Source organism: Ochlerotatus camptorhynchus, unplaced genomic scaffold (assembly GCF_037179485.1).
Source record: "Ochlerotatus camptorhynchus isolate MF236.1 unplaced genomic scaffold, CSIRO-AGI_Acam_v1.1 ptg000257l, whole genome shotgun sequence".
In the NCBI taxonomy this organism is placed as follows: domain Eukaryota; kingdom Metazoa; phylum Arthropoda; class Insecta; order Diptera; family Culicidae; genus Ochlerotatus; species Ochlerotatus camptorhynchus.
The window spans coordinates 2,794,376-2,810,252 of record NW_027040747.1 but is presented as its reverse complement, the minus strand read 5'-3'; positions in this window follow the sequence as shown (position 1 = coordinate 2,810,252).

Genomic DNA, 15,877 nt, shown 5'->3' with positions numbered 1-15,877 from the left:
TCCAGACCATTCTGGAAGGTTGCCAAGGTGCTGAAGTCTCACCCCAAGCCCATTCCACCACTTAGAGTCAATGACGAACGGCTTATCACCAACGAAGAGAAGGCCAATGCGATTGGGGAGCACATTGCCCAGTCGCATTTGTTTGGCTCTAAAATCCCAAGTCCACTCGAGAACCAGGTTGCGCAGTGCGTCCTGACGTTAGATGCCTCCCCTTGTGCCGTCCCTCCAGAAGAACGGATTACAGAGGAACAAATTTGCTCAGCGCTGAAATACAGTAAGAACATGAAGGCTCCCGGGTTTGACGGAATATTCAACCTAGCGTTGAAAAATCTCAGCCCGAGGGTGCACTCGCTGCTAGCTGCCACCTTCAACAGATGCTTGGAGCTGCACTACTTTCCAAGCATCTGGAAGGTGGCAAAAATCATCCCGATCCGCAAACCTGGGAAAGACCCTTCACTACCGTCAAGCTACAGACCGATTAGCCTGCTCTCAGCGCTGAGCAAGCTGTTCGAAAAATTGATCCTCAGCCGACTAAACAAGTTTGTGGAGGAACATGACATTCTTCTTCCGGAACAGTTCGGGTTCCGTAAGGGGCATTCCACCAATCATCAGCTAGTGCGGGTGATGAATAACATCCGGAGTAACAAAGCTGTATCCAAGTCCACAGCCATGGCCTTGTTAGACGTCGAAAAGGCGTTTGACAATGTCTGGCACGACGGACTTATATACAAGCTTTGTAACTCCAACTTTCCACCATACCTTGTGAAAATCACCCGTAACTATCTCCAGCAAAGGTCGTTCAGGGTGTCGTTGAATAGTTCCCTTTCGGGACAATTTCCGATCCCAGCAGGTGTTCCGCAAGGGAGTCTGCTGGGACCACTGCTTTACAGCATCTACACGTCGGACATCCCTCCTCTAGGAGACGGTTGCGTGTTCTTTCTGTTTGCAGATGACACCGCGATAGCCGTCAAAGGTAGGATGCCTCGTGAAATTACGAACAAGCTCCAACGATGCCTTGACACCTTTACTGATTATGCCACCACGTGGAAAATCAAAATCAACGCCTCGAAAACCCAAGCGATCATGTTCCTTCACAGACAATCATTAAAACTTAAACCGTCTCCCTCCTGTACCGTAATAATGGATGGTACAAGGGTCGAGTGGTCCACTGATGTTACTTATCTCGGGATGTTGTTCGATGAGAAGCTCCTGTTCCGCTCGCACATAGAGAAAACCCTAGTTAAGTGCTCCGCCTTGGTTAGGTGTTTGTATCCGCTCATTTGCCGCAGATCCCGCCTCTCAAGGCAAAACAAACTGGCTGTCTACAAACAGATCATAGCCCCCGCGATCTTCTATGCCGCCCCGGTGTGGGAATCGTGCGCTCAGACCCACAGGAACAAAATCCAGGTTGCACAGAATAGAGTGTTGAGGATGATCCTAGATCGTCCATTCGACACAAGAATAGCAGACCTCCATCAAGAGGCAGAAATTCCCAAAGTAGATTCCAAAATTGATGATATGACAACTAAATTTATTCAAAAATGCAATCTTTCTGAACATGCTTTAATAAGCAATTTGTACATAGTAGGTTAAGTGTATATAGTAGAGTAGGTTTTAAGCTGTAAATAGTAGTATTAAGTAGTTTCTCTTCAAATTCTAAAAACAAAACAAACCAATCCCACCAAGGTGGTCGACCGTGTACTAAGTCTAGGACTAATTCTGTAAAACAAATTTTGAATTTTGCCCATACCTAAAGATGAAGAAAGCAATTAAATCACTTAGTAAAAAATTTATATGGTAATCGTCCAAGTTAAACTAAAAATAAAGATCATTTAAACTAAAAACTAAAAAAAAACTGGTATCAGCTCATTTTCGCTTCGGACGGCGTGGTCAGCAATAGCAGCAATAGGTCGTGGCAAAGGAGGTGCCAATCGTCATCGCAAATTCTTAGAGATAACCACCATCCGTCGTCTGGCTCGCCGTGGCAGTGTCTGACGTATCTCCGGTCTGATCTACGAGGTGTGCTGAAGGTGTTCGTGGAAAATGAGGTCCGTGATGCTGTCACCTACTCTAAACACGCCAAGCGTAAGTGGCCATGGATGTCCTCTTCAATAAAACGGCCCTTTTCAGGGCCATCAAGCTTACATCAGTAAAGAGTTGGAATAGAATTTATCTATGGTTGTTTGTCCATATTCAGAACCACAAGCCCCCAACGACCACACAAACTTGGAAGCAGGGGTGCAAGTGATTTTGATTGATTCAGGGTGGCCAGCAAACCGCGAAATCCGGGAATACCGGGAAATATCCGGGAATTTGGAAAGTAACCGGGAAAAACCCGTGAATTCTGCAAGAGAACCGGGAAAATAAATTAACCATATCATAGGAACAAATTTTTACATCAGAATTTCAGAATAAACCATTAAAACAGAGTGATCCTTTAGCAAATGAATGTCTTGCTCTATTTGTTGCATAATTTTCTTCAGTATACCGTCTTATTGTTTTTAGAATTTAACCACTCAGCAATATTGCAAATTGATTTTTGTCGTTTCAATTTCAGATGTAAAGTGCATGGTCCTCTAACGAAAATATTGAAGATGCTGGAGTTTGGAAACAAATATTTGTAAAAACCGAAACTGAATTATTCTTTTCCGGGGTTTTAATTTTTCGTTGTTCAAAATTCTCATGATGAATTCCAGAATTAACTTGGAATTCTGCTCTGAATTACCTTGAAATTATTTTACGTTGAATTCTTTTAGGAATTTTCTTCCAACCCCTTCTAAGAATTTATTGAAATCCTTCATATAATTCCCGTTCCCGCCTATCCGGAGACTTTGATTCCTTTAAAAATCCTTTCAAACATTTCTTTTAACTCTATTCAAAACAAAAGAAATCTTTCGAAAATTAATTTATAAACCCCTTGGAGTATTTTAAAGAATTTCTTTCTTATCATCAGCAAATTTTTTGGAATCAATTTTGTTTGGGTTATGTGATGAATCATTCGCACTAGGGTTTAAATTATTGCCAGAACATTTTAAGAACTCTGTTTCTTGTTGAATTCCGATCATAATTCTCTTGGAATTCTTCTTAAAATTCATCTGTCATGTTCCTCACGATGCCCATACAAATCTCATCAGAACCACGTAGGAATTTTCTGCAATGTTTTATTTTTATTTTCACAATTCTTTTTTAAATCTACTAAAATTACCTAACAGTTTAATTTAGAACTTGCATTCTTCTCCAAAGAAATCCTTCCAAATTCATCTAACAATTTCTATGGATTTCATGTAAGAATAATTCTGGAAATCTGCTCTTCTCCTTCGAAAACTGTGTGGGAATCCTTCTCAATATTTGTTTTTAATCAACACTTTGAATTCTTTTAAATTTTACTAAAAATTCCAGGGTTTGTCCGCCAGATTCTACAGATTGCTATGTAATTTGTTATTACCCTTAAAATGCTTCCAAGTCTCAGAGCGTGACAATTATGACTCCACGACTCATAAGTATGATGTTTTTTTTTTATAAATCTGTGATCTTGAAAAAAATTCAAAATTTCACATTTTAATTATTTTTTCTCCAAATCTTGCATCACGAAGCATGTTATTAATCACAAATTTTGAAGAAAAGTTCTAGTTTCAGATTCTACACAAATTTCAAAGCTCCAGAATCTTGGGAATCTTCTTAAACCACATTTTTTATCCTATCAGTAAATTTTGTTTTTTTTTTTTTATTGCATATTAACAACCGGGAATTTTTAAGATTTGAACCGGGAAAACCGGGAAAAAACCGGGATTTTCAAAATGAAAATTCACTGGCCACCCTGTTAATTCTCGTAATCAACTTTCTTTTTGAAAAAGATTACTACAAATTTGGATCGCCTACAATTCAAAACCGGAAAGAGTTGAGATAATAGATATTTCAGGCATAACATTTGATAACGGCACAAAAGCATTTGTAAACAAACCTTCTTAGGCCCTTTACACGCGAACCAACACCATCATCGCATAGGGGCAACTATCACCTTTCTGTAAGTGGTATTGGTTTGCGTGGGCGTACTTTAGTTCGCGTGTAAAGGGCCTTAGAATGTTTGTTTACAAATGCTTTTGTGCCGTTATCAAATGTTATGCCTGATTTGATCAATTAAAAGAACTTAATGCTCTTCACATTTATTCCGTCCACTAGCGGTCCTACGTCAAGCTTCCGTTTGTGCCCCTAGGCACAGACCCTTCTACTTTTTTTTAATTAGGGAAGGTCCAAGATAATGGCTGTAAATGATGTTGATTCCCTATTTACTTGTATCCACTTATATGATTCAGAACTCCATTTACTACTTCAAGAGCAACATTTGAAAAGGACCTATGTGCCAAATGCAAACAATGACTTCAAACGTCGATTTATTGCGGATAAGGACTCATTCAGATAAACCGACGTTGGCGTGTTGTGATTCGTGAACAATCGACGTTCATAGTCATTGTTAACGTTTGGCTTATAGGCCCTTTGCACATGTTGCTCGAGAGTTGCAATTTTATTAAAACGCAAAAAAATCGCGAAAGTGAGCTAACAAAATCGGATCTTTGAACAATTTCTCTATTGATAGCTTATGTAATTCTAATATTTAAACTTATTGGAAATGGATGTGTAAAATTATACCTGCTCGAATCAGCTTTAGGAAATTATTACACTAAATTCCATTAGAGAATAAATGGCTGTGTTTGTGATCGAACGTGACGTTTTTTTTTCCGTAGTGTTTTTTTTTTTCTATAATCGGTTGCTGATCTGGTCAAACCAGACCCCGGATACGATTTCTAGTTCCTCAGCGAGTTCACTATGAGGGAAGAAGTCCTGCGAGAGCTGCATTTCAATCTATCTAGTTCTACGCTAGGAGCAAGACAGCTTTTGATCATGAGTAATGTTTGAGCTAATTTTGAGCAACTCTGAGTAACTCAAGTTGCTCAATATGCAATGCACGGTAGCACAGCAAGCTATTGCCCAAATATTAAATAAAGGCGTTTACGGTGATAAATATTTCTAAATTCCGCTGCTTCCCATTATCCAACAGCAGTTTATACCAGATCATCCTTAAATCCCATGATCTTCCTACATCTTCGTGCTAATCTGTTCTAATGCAGCCTATTACCGGTGGACATTTACGAAGGCATTTTCAGATTCAAAATATGAGATATTATAGCCGTCTTCCGCAATATTTCCTCAAGTACATTTGGTTAATTAGACTTCGCGAAGCATCAAAGTCACGACTTTTGTGGTGCTAACAGTGTTGGCTAAAATCAAGATCAGAAAATCAAAATCAAATATCTTTCAAGATCAATATCACATAAAATGACAGACACCAATATTTCAAGTCATCATGTATGTATGTATGATGTATGTAAGGTAGCCACCATCCCTTCAAGACTTGTCTTGTATGCAGCTCCACTTAATAGCAAGATCAATTTAAGCTACCGATCTGAATTCACTATATCGCTGTATGAAGGGCCAAAAACGGAGGGGTGGACCCGTAAGCAGAGACACTTACGCGAAATCCACGGGAATTTAAGAATCTCCTTCCAACGATACGCTCCAACAAATCGAATAACACAATTCGCAATACTTATTAAGCTTCCTACTGGATGGTTTGTTAAGAAGGGCGCGTCAATCGCCCTGAAACTGTTGGAGTAGAATTCACACCACCACAATCGAATCGGTAGGATAAAGAAAATGATAGTGATTATTCCCTCCTAGACTCCGGCTGTCAATCATACCATCGGCCAGTTTCAGTTTGACCAGACAGACAGACAGACAGACAGACAGACAGACAGACAGACAGACAGACAGACAGACAGACAGACAGACAGACAGACAGACAGACAGACAGACAGACAGACAGACAGACAGACAGACAGACAGACAGACAGACAGACAGACAGACAGACAGACAGACAGACAGACAGACAGACAGACAGACAGACAGACAGACAGACAGACAGACAGACAGACAGACAGACAGACAGACAGACAGACAGACAGACAGACAGACAGACAGACAGACAGACAGACAGACAGACAGACAGACAGACAGACAGACAGACAGACAGACAGACAGACAGACAGACAGACAGACAGACAGACAGACAGACAGACAGACAGACAGACAGACAGACAGACAGACAGACAGACAGACAGACAGACAGACAGACAGACAGACAGACAGACAGACAGACAGACAGACAGACAGACAGACAGACAGACAGACAGACAGACAGACAGACAGACAGACAGACAGACAGACAGACAGACAGACAGACAGACAGACAGACAGACAGACAGACAGACAGACAGACAGACAGACAGACAGACAGACAGACAGACAGACAGACAGACAGACAGACAGACAGACAGACAGACAGACAGACAGACAGACAGACAGACAGACAGACAGACAGACAGACAGACAGACAGACAGACAGACAGACAGACAGACAGACAGACAGACAGACAGACAGACAGACAGACAGACAGACAGACAGACAGACAGACAGACAGACAGACAGACAGACAGACAGACAGACAGACAGACAGACAGACAGACAGACAGACAGACAGACAGACAGACAGACAGACAGACAGACAGACAGACAGACAGACAGACAGACAGACAGACAGACAGACAGACAGACAGACAGACAGACAGACAGACAGACAGACAGACAGACAGACAGACAGACAGACAGACAGACAGACAGACAGACAGACAGACAGACAGACAGACAGACAGACAGACAGACAGACAGACAGACAGACAGACAGACAGACAGACAGACAGACAGACAGACAGACAGACAGACAGACAGACAGACAGACAGACAGACAGACAGACAGACAGACAGACAGACAGACAGACAGACAGACAGACAGACAGACAGACAGACAGACAGACAGACAGACAGACAGACAGACAGACAGACAGACAGACAGACAGACAGACAGACAGACAGACAGACAGACAGACAGACAGACAGACAGACAGACAGACAGACAGACAGACAGACAGACAGACAGACAGACAGACAGACAGACAGACAGACAGACAGACAGACAGACAGACAGACAGACAGACAGACAGACAGACAGACAGACAGACAGACAGACAGACAGACAGACAGACAGACAGACAGACAGACAGACAGACAGACAGACAGACAGACAGACAGACAGACAGACAGACAGACAGACAGACAGACAGACAGACAGACAGACAGACAGACAGACAGACAGACAGACAGACAGACAGACAGACAGACAGACAGACAGACAGACAGACAGACAGACAGACAGACAGACAGACAGACAGACAGACAGACAGACAGACAGACAGACAGACAGACAGACAGACAGACAGACAGACAGACAGACAGACAGACAGACAGACAGACAGACAGACAGACAGACAGACAGACAGACAGACAGACAGACAGACAGACAGACAGACAGACAGACAGACAGACAGACAGACAGACAGACAGACAGACAGACAGACAGACAGACAGACAGACAGACAGACAGACAGACAGACAGACAGACAGACAGACAGACAGACAGACAGACAGACAGACAGACAGACAGACAGACAGACAGACAGACAGACAGACAGACAGACAGACAGACAGACAGACAGACAGACAGACAGACAGACAGACAGACAGACAGACAGACAGACAGACAGACAGACAGACAGACAGACAGACAGACAGACAGACAGACAGACAGACAGACAGACAGACAGACAGACAGACAGACAGACAGACAGACAGACAGACAGACAGACAGACAGACAGACAGACAGACAGACAGACAGACAGACAGACAGACAGACAGACAGACAGACAGACAGACAGACAGACAGACAGACAGACAGACAGACAGACAGACAGACAGACAGACAGACAGACAGACAGACAGACAGACAGACAGACAGACAGACAGACAGACAGACAGACAGACAGACAGACAGACAGACAGACAGACAGACAGACAGACAGACAGACAGACAGACAGACAGACAGACAGACAGACAGACAGACAGACAGACAGACAGACAGACAGACAGACAGACAGACAGACAGACAGACAGACAGACAGACAGACAGACAGACAGACAGACAGACAGACAGACAGACAGACAGACAGACAGACAGACAGACAGACAGACAGACAGACAGACAGACAGACAGACAGACAGACAGACAGACAGACAGACAGACAGACAGACAGACAGACAGACAGACAGACAGACAGACAGACAGACAGACAGACAGACAGACAGACAGACAGACAGACAGACAGACAGACAGACAGACAGACAGACAGACAGACAGACAGACAGACAGACAGACAGACAGACAGACAGACAGACAGACAGACAGACAGACAGACAGACAGACAGACAGACAGACAGACAGACAGAAATTCATTTTTATATATATAGATATGTAGTGAAATGCAAAATGTATGTATGTATGCAGGTATTTCCTTAAAACACAGACGTCGAAATTCCGGATCCATCTCGTCGAAATATAATTAATAAAATATAACAAAATACCAGTGGCGTCCCGTAACCTCACTATTTACCTGTGCACCAACTTTCAAAACCAGTTTTGATGCCATATTCATATTCGAATCGGTTGAAAATACACTCAATCTACACTATTGCAAGCAATATTTTGATTATTATTTATGTTTTGAGAGTTGCTGCACAGGTAGATCGAAGTTAAGGAAACGCCACTGGAAAATACAGACAACCTCGATTTTAGTAACTCAAATTCTTTACACTCAAGCTATATATGAATATTTTAACTGCATGGTATGATTGAACTCAACTTTGCCTATTTAATGAATCCACAATTTATGTAAAGAATCAATTTGCTAAATAATCGAGGTTATTTGAGCATACAAGAGTTATAAAAACAAGCATCAATGATTAATTCTTGAAATAGCAAAACTCTGCAAAGGTAAAACAATTTAATAACTTATGGTGATATTCAATTTATTCTCTGGGTAATTCAAATTCTGAAAACCATAGACATCATATTATTTTATAATAAAATAAATTTAAATAACAATGATTTGATATTTGATACACCTTCTGCAACTATTTTCTGTAAATGAAAATTATAGTTACAATGATATAATGAGATTTTAAATATGTGAAATAAAAATAATTTACTAGTGATGGAATATATAAAATATAATGAATGTAAAATAAACAAGTATCGTAAAACGGGGTAACATTGATAGTTTAAAAAAAGTATATTCTAAATATTTTTTACAGCAATGAATGTTTTTCAAATTTTATATTTTTAAAACAAGTACTGAGGATCCAAGAGTTAATTCGTTAGTAATATGTTGAACGAAAATTAAAGCATTTGCACTATTTTTTTAGTTTTGTGACCGAACTTCAGCATTTTGATTTGGGATTACTTTGATAATGCTCGATGAATGTAGAAAAAAAAACCAATATTACAAGTCATCATCAAAAAAACCAATATTACAAGTCATCATCACCACGAAAATCACACGTGATTTTTGACCAATATCAGCCGTGATTTTCGATTCCAAATATCAACCAGCATCAAATATCAACCAAATCATCGAAAATCATAGGATTAGAAGATATGTTAAATTCCAGAGTTTGGGGCATTCTGAAATTAAAGTCAACATTCCGGATGAAATTAAAATGGTGGATTTCAACGAAAGATGGCTTCCACAAATCCAAGATGGTGGACCAAAATCCAATATGGCGGCCCCTGGACAGGGAATATGCATCTAAACCCATGCAATATGGGTATCAACGGAATGGGCTCGATAAGCGGACGTGGAAAATTGACTTCCGCCGCCATTTTGGAATTCAAGCTGGCGGACCAAAATCCAATATGGCGGCCTCTGGACAGGGAATATGCATCGAGCCCATTCCATAGATACCCATATTGTATGGGCTTAGATGCATATACGCTATCCGGAGGCCACCATATTGGATTTTGGTCCGCCATATTGGATTCCAAAATGGCGTCGGATGTCGATTTTCCACTTTTACTCATCGAGCCCATTCCATAGATACCCATATTGCATGGGTTTAAATGCATATACACTATCCAGAGGCCACCATATTGGATTTTGGTCCGCCATCTTGGATTTCAAAATGTCGGTGGATGTCGGTTTTTACTTTGACTGTAATACCCCGTACAGACTATGGCTTATTAGACTGATGCAAAATTTGAATTTTTCGCTCCACAGTGCTTAAACGGTTTCAAATTAGGTCCTGCTTAGCCTCCCATAATTTGAATTACTTTAGTAAGAAACTGACTTGGTAGAAACCATTTCCAGTTTATATGGGAATTACTATGGGAAAACTTATGTTTTTGTTCATATGTATCTAACAATTCACCACACCACTATGCTTTTAAAAATGATAGCAGAGATTGAGCAAATTTTCAGCTACAACTTTGTTGGAAATCACTTTTCAAACAAATTTAAGGAACAAAAGTTATTAATGATTCAAGCCACTGATGTCTTATGAGTATGCTCATTCAACTGTTCAGCAGGCAACATTGGTGTTTTTGGTGCGAAGAATAGAGCACAAATATCATGGCTACTATGTAACACTGCAGAATATAGTGTTGCCCACAGAACAGCTGCTTGATCATTATTATTATTATTTAGCTTTATTTAGGAGGCTTTCAGCCTTAGGCTGGTTCGCCTCCAATGCTGCTTGATCATGCCATAAGATTATCAATCTCTTAAGCAATTAATAACAATTTAATTTGATATTTCGCTGAAAAACGATGTTCTGCAAAGTTGTAGCTTAGAAAATTTCCCGTAAGAATAGTTATAGAAATTCTTGAAAAAGCAATATGGAAAATGGGAAGAACACAATGAACAAAAAGTTTGGTTTTCCCATATTAATTTCCATATAAACTTCAAATAGTTTGTGCCAAGTCAGTTTCTTGCCAAATGAGTTTAAATTTTAGGAGGCTAATCAGGACCTGATTTTAAACCGTTTGAGCACTGTGGAGCGAAAATTTCAAATTTTGCATCCGTCTAATGGCTTATATCATGTAATATCGACTGTCTTGTAATGAGTAGCACTGAACCTGACTATTGGCCACGAAAAGGCTTGTCAATGCACATCGACTACATCCGAACATATTTTATCTCAAATCGAGGGAAAACATTCCGTGCAAGCTCTACCGCAAACCGAACTAGTTCATGTTGGTCTTCGTCAAGTGGACCGTCTACAATTTAGACTTCTACATCAACACATGTCAAGCTGCCTTTAGGTTCCATTGGCAAAGCTTTGTGAGTTCGTTCCTTTTTGTCCATTTCTAATCTAATACAAATACAAGCGCAGCCAGTACGAGAAAGCATCCTGGAAAATGATTAGGTTAGATGAGGTCTAATCATTTCTCTTGTCTAATTGATGTTTACAGCATATCTGAGATATGATATAAACATCAATACGGCCAGGCCTACTGGGTTGGAAATGAATGGGAACATTTCTTGAATCTACAAGGGTGGAAGGATGCGTGGACATACCGTATCAAACGCTCCGAGTTACTATGTGCCCTTCTACCCTCTTACTTACGTTCTTACTTACCCTCTTCAAAGACCATTCTCTAGCTAATAAATCACACTAAAGCCTCATGTTAGATAGCATTTCCAACCAACTTTGAAAATCGCAAACTTCGCGTATGAAGTAACATAAAAACACTTTGAAAGTATTGTTTATGTTCATAGAGTATAATCCTTTTCCCTTTGTCCTTCTTCTTTTCCTTTCCCTCTTCTCTTTCCATAAAGCGAGTGATGGCACTATATCCATAAACCATAAAAATTCCAGGACAAGAGTTAGTGCCCATGTCCCAACCGTCAGAGGAAAATGGAGCATCACTTAGCCTTTCTAGCTTAGATGCTTCCAACGACCAACCAATCATATAATTACCAAAAACGGGATGTACGGTACGTTTCATCCATCCGATGTGTTCTGAATCATCTTGCCCCTTAAATGTCACACTATATCTCACGCTTTTTCAACACATAAGAATGCCGGAAGAATTTCTAGCAAGACTTGTCCCGCCTGAGAATGTTTGATCCTCGAGGCAGTTGGTGGACGATTGATCGACCTTTCCAAAATCCAATCTGGTCTTCCAGTAAAATATGTTTTTCTTTGACGATAAATCGCTTTTTCGAACAGCTTTTATAACGTTGAAAGAAGGCTGATAGGTCGGTAGCTAGCAAGAGACGAAGGAACCTTCCGATAGGTTTCCGGATGGATATGACATTAGCTGACTTCCTACACGAGGTATTTTTATTAAATTCAAGATATTATCAAAACTTGGGGCCTTCATGTTCTTGGAAGCTTTAACATAGGCCAACAGGTCGGTAGCTGTGATTTCCGATTTCTCGGGGAAGATTCTTGATGGGAATATAATGGAGGCTGGATGCATTTTCAGCAACAGCTTCATTACGGTTGTATCATGTTTCATGTCCGAGATAATAGCAGCTAACAATGTGTTGACCTATCCTAGCAGCCTTCTCTTCAAGGGAACCATTCAGTGGAACTAGCGGTGGACTACTGGGTCTCGGCTTATTTTAAGGATTTTTGTTAGTTTCCAGAACAGCTTGGCACAATCTGGGAGAGAGCGGATCTCACTAGTAAAGTCATTGTTCCTGATGTCCACCACCCTCTTCTTCTTTTTCTTGGCATTACAAGCTTATTGCTTATCACATATTAGCTTATTCCGTACTCTCAACTTAGTGTTCTAGATGCACTTAGACAGTTATTAATCGAGTGCTGTCGATGACTGCACAATTTTTGCATTGTGTGGCAAGTGCAATCATACCCCCGGAAAGCGATTGTGATTGTGTATTATAGAAGGGGGTCAAGGGCCTATGCTACCAGCAGGTTAAATAAGTTCTGTGTAATCCACGAATGTCAAACAGGGCGAGCCACAGTGACATCACCAGTAGGGTAACGGTATCGGCAAGACCCCATCTCAACCAGTGTTGGGAAGATATCTTAAAAATAAAATCTCACCAATGCCCAAGATCACACTTGATTTCCATATATGTACAAATATCAACAAACAAGCTTCGTGTCTGCCATCGCTGAAGAGTAAAGAGAGATAGCAAACTACACTTCTTTATCTTTCTAAGAAAACGATGAGCAACGGAATCATGTTTGTGTCGAGTCAACTAGAGCGGAAAAATATCACTTGATTGATGATTTTGCCAACACTGATCTCAACCAGTGGCGTCGCCCTAACCTCAATCTACCTGTTCAGCAACTTTCAAAACGTAATCAAATAAAACAATATTGGTATCAATTAATATAAATCAGTGAAATTATAAGACCCTGTGCCTTTTGAAACTAATTTGAATGTTAAAATGACCCTAAATAACGTTTTCAAAGCTGTTAAACAGGTAAAAAGTGAGGTTACGCGACGCCACTGATCTCAACATTAGTGAATTGACTGCCATAAGGGAAGATACAGGGGGGGGGGGGGTTGTTTCGATTCATATATAGCTGGAACTTAAGATGGTTAATTCGAATACTACACTGCACTGAGGCAAATAGACTTAAGAATTTCATAAGGCTCGACTTATGAACAACACATATGCATTTCAAAAGCGTGACTTATGAATGATTTTCGGGTAATATGAGGGAGCTCTTATACGCCTTTAATCATTTCATCGTTTTGGGTTCATGATGAAACGATTGTAAGACTTCTTGGAAAGTCGAGACATTTTCCAACCCATGGCATAGTCTTGCTTTGTAGCTGCGCCTTCGCCCACTGAGCGGAGGGAGGCCCATCATTCTGGCCTGAATGGCAGACGGGTGGCTCTCAAACGGGCACACCGTTTGGGACACCAGCACCTCTTGATATGCCAGCCCCTTTATGTACACCCAGTATAACAGTCACCCCTTAATCCCCTCATCTGACGAATCAACAATGCCCCCGAGACGCACCGTAGAAAGTCTGATGGAAGCCCCCGATCGCCCCAACACAGTACCGCCTACCGCCACCTTCGTTCAACATAGTCGTCTCGGCCCTGTAGTTGGTGGTGGAAAGGGGGTCTTCCACCATGCTTGCATAGGCAAGTACCTCTGTGATTTAAGTTTATCGTTGCGTGATGAGTTCTCCCATACTCAGGTTATTCTGACCCCGGTTCAAAGCGAATTTTCGGTGATGCCCTCTGAAAATCTATTGAGGCAAATTACTTCTCAACCAGGACGCAACGTAGAAAGCATTTTGGGAGTCCCCAGTTCCTCTAAACCAGTCGCGCCTTTTGCAGTCAGCGTTCATACAAGTCGTCCTGGCCCTGAGTTTAGATGTGCATTGAGGGTCTCCCAGCCTGCTATATTAGGGAAGTACACACTTACTAGCGAACTTTCACTGCCTGATGATGATCATAATTCCAGTGCCTTCAACTCACCTCAAACATCTGCCAGTCGGCAACATGGAGCCACCACAGTCAACTGCACTCCGGGACGCATTCTTGCCGTCCGCCCTGAGGAAGCCCCTATTCCACTCATCGCAGTCGAGCTCCTCCTGCCAGCAACCAGCAGTCGTCCCGGCCCTGCGTTTGAGATGGGAGAAGGGGTCTTCCACATTCCTGTTATTGGCAAGTATGATCAACCGACGAATATATTATCGCCTGAAAGTATCTTGGTTTCCAGCGGCCCTACTCGAACATCCTTCCTCCGTCAAGTGACATCTACCAGCTCCCAAATGCAACTACACGCTGAACCTTCCATTGTTCCCGAACAGCGGAGGACATAACGATTTACTATCAGAACGTTGGCGGTATGAACGGCCTCGTGGAAGATTATCATCTGGCCGTCATGGATCACTGCTACGACATTTTAGTTTTGACCGAAACATGGCTCAATTATCGAACCATTTCAAACTATGTCTTTGGTGCTGGCTACGAAATATTTCGCTGCGATCGAAACACGAATAATAGTAGGAAAACTACTGGGGGAGGCGTCCTTATCGCAGTTAATTCCAAGCTGAAAGCAGAAGTTATCGAGGACGATTCCTGGAACAGGGTTGAACAAATGTGGGTGGCTATTCAACTTGGTGATCGTCAATTGCTTCTCTGTGCAGTGTACATCCCTCCAGATCGAACCCGTGACTTGGAGCTTATTGACGCACATTGTCACATACAAAGCAGGCCCTTCCGACGAAGTTATTGTTCTTGGCGATTTTAACCTACCGGACATTGCATGGACTCCAACCCATAGTGGTTTATTTTGTCCTGATCACGAGCGTTCATCTTTCCACGTAGGAACCATCCAGCTCCTGGACAGTTATAGTACCGCAATTCTGTCAAAAATCAATGGCCTGTTGAATGAAAACAACCGCACCCTGGATCTCTGCTTTTTGAGTGCTCGTGATACAGCTCCTTTCCTCTCCACGGCACCCGAACCTTTAGTCAAGGTAGTGCATCATCACTCTGCTTTAGTTATCGTGATCGAAAATAATATTGTCCATGATTTCACCAGCACTCCAAACGCTGTGTCATATGACTTCCGTAGAGCTGACCATCGCAGTATCTTCCATGTGCTGTCTAACCTAGATTGGGAGCATATTCTAGATCCTGTAGACGTCAACATTGCTGCACAAACCTTTTCTCACGTCTTGGCATATGTCATTGACAGACACGTTTCCAAAAAGATCATCCATATCGACTCTCGCGTCCCGTGGATGACGAAAGATCTTCGCTCGTTGAAAAGAACTAAGAAGGCTGCTCTCAGAAGATTTACTAAACTCCGCACACTGCCGCTGAAATGCTACTATGTCAGACTCAACCACGAGTATAAGCGGTT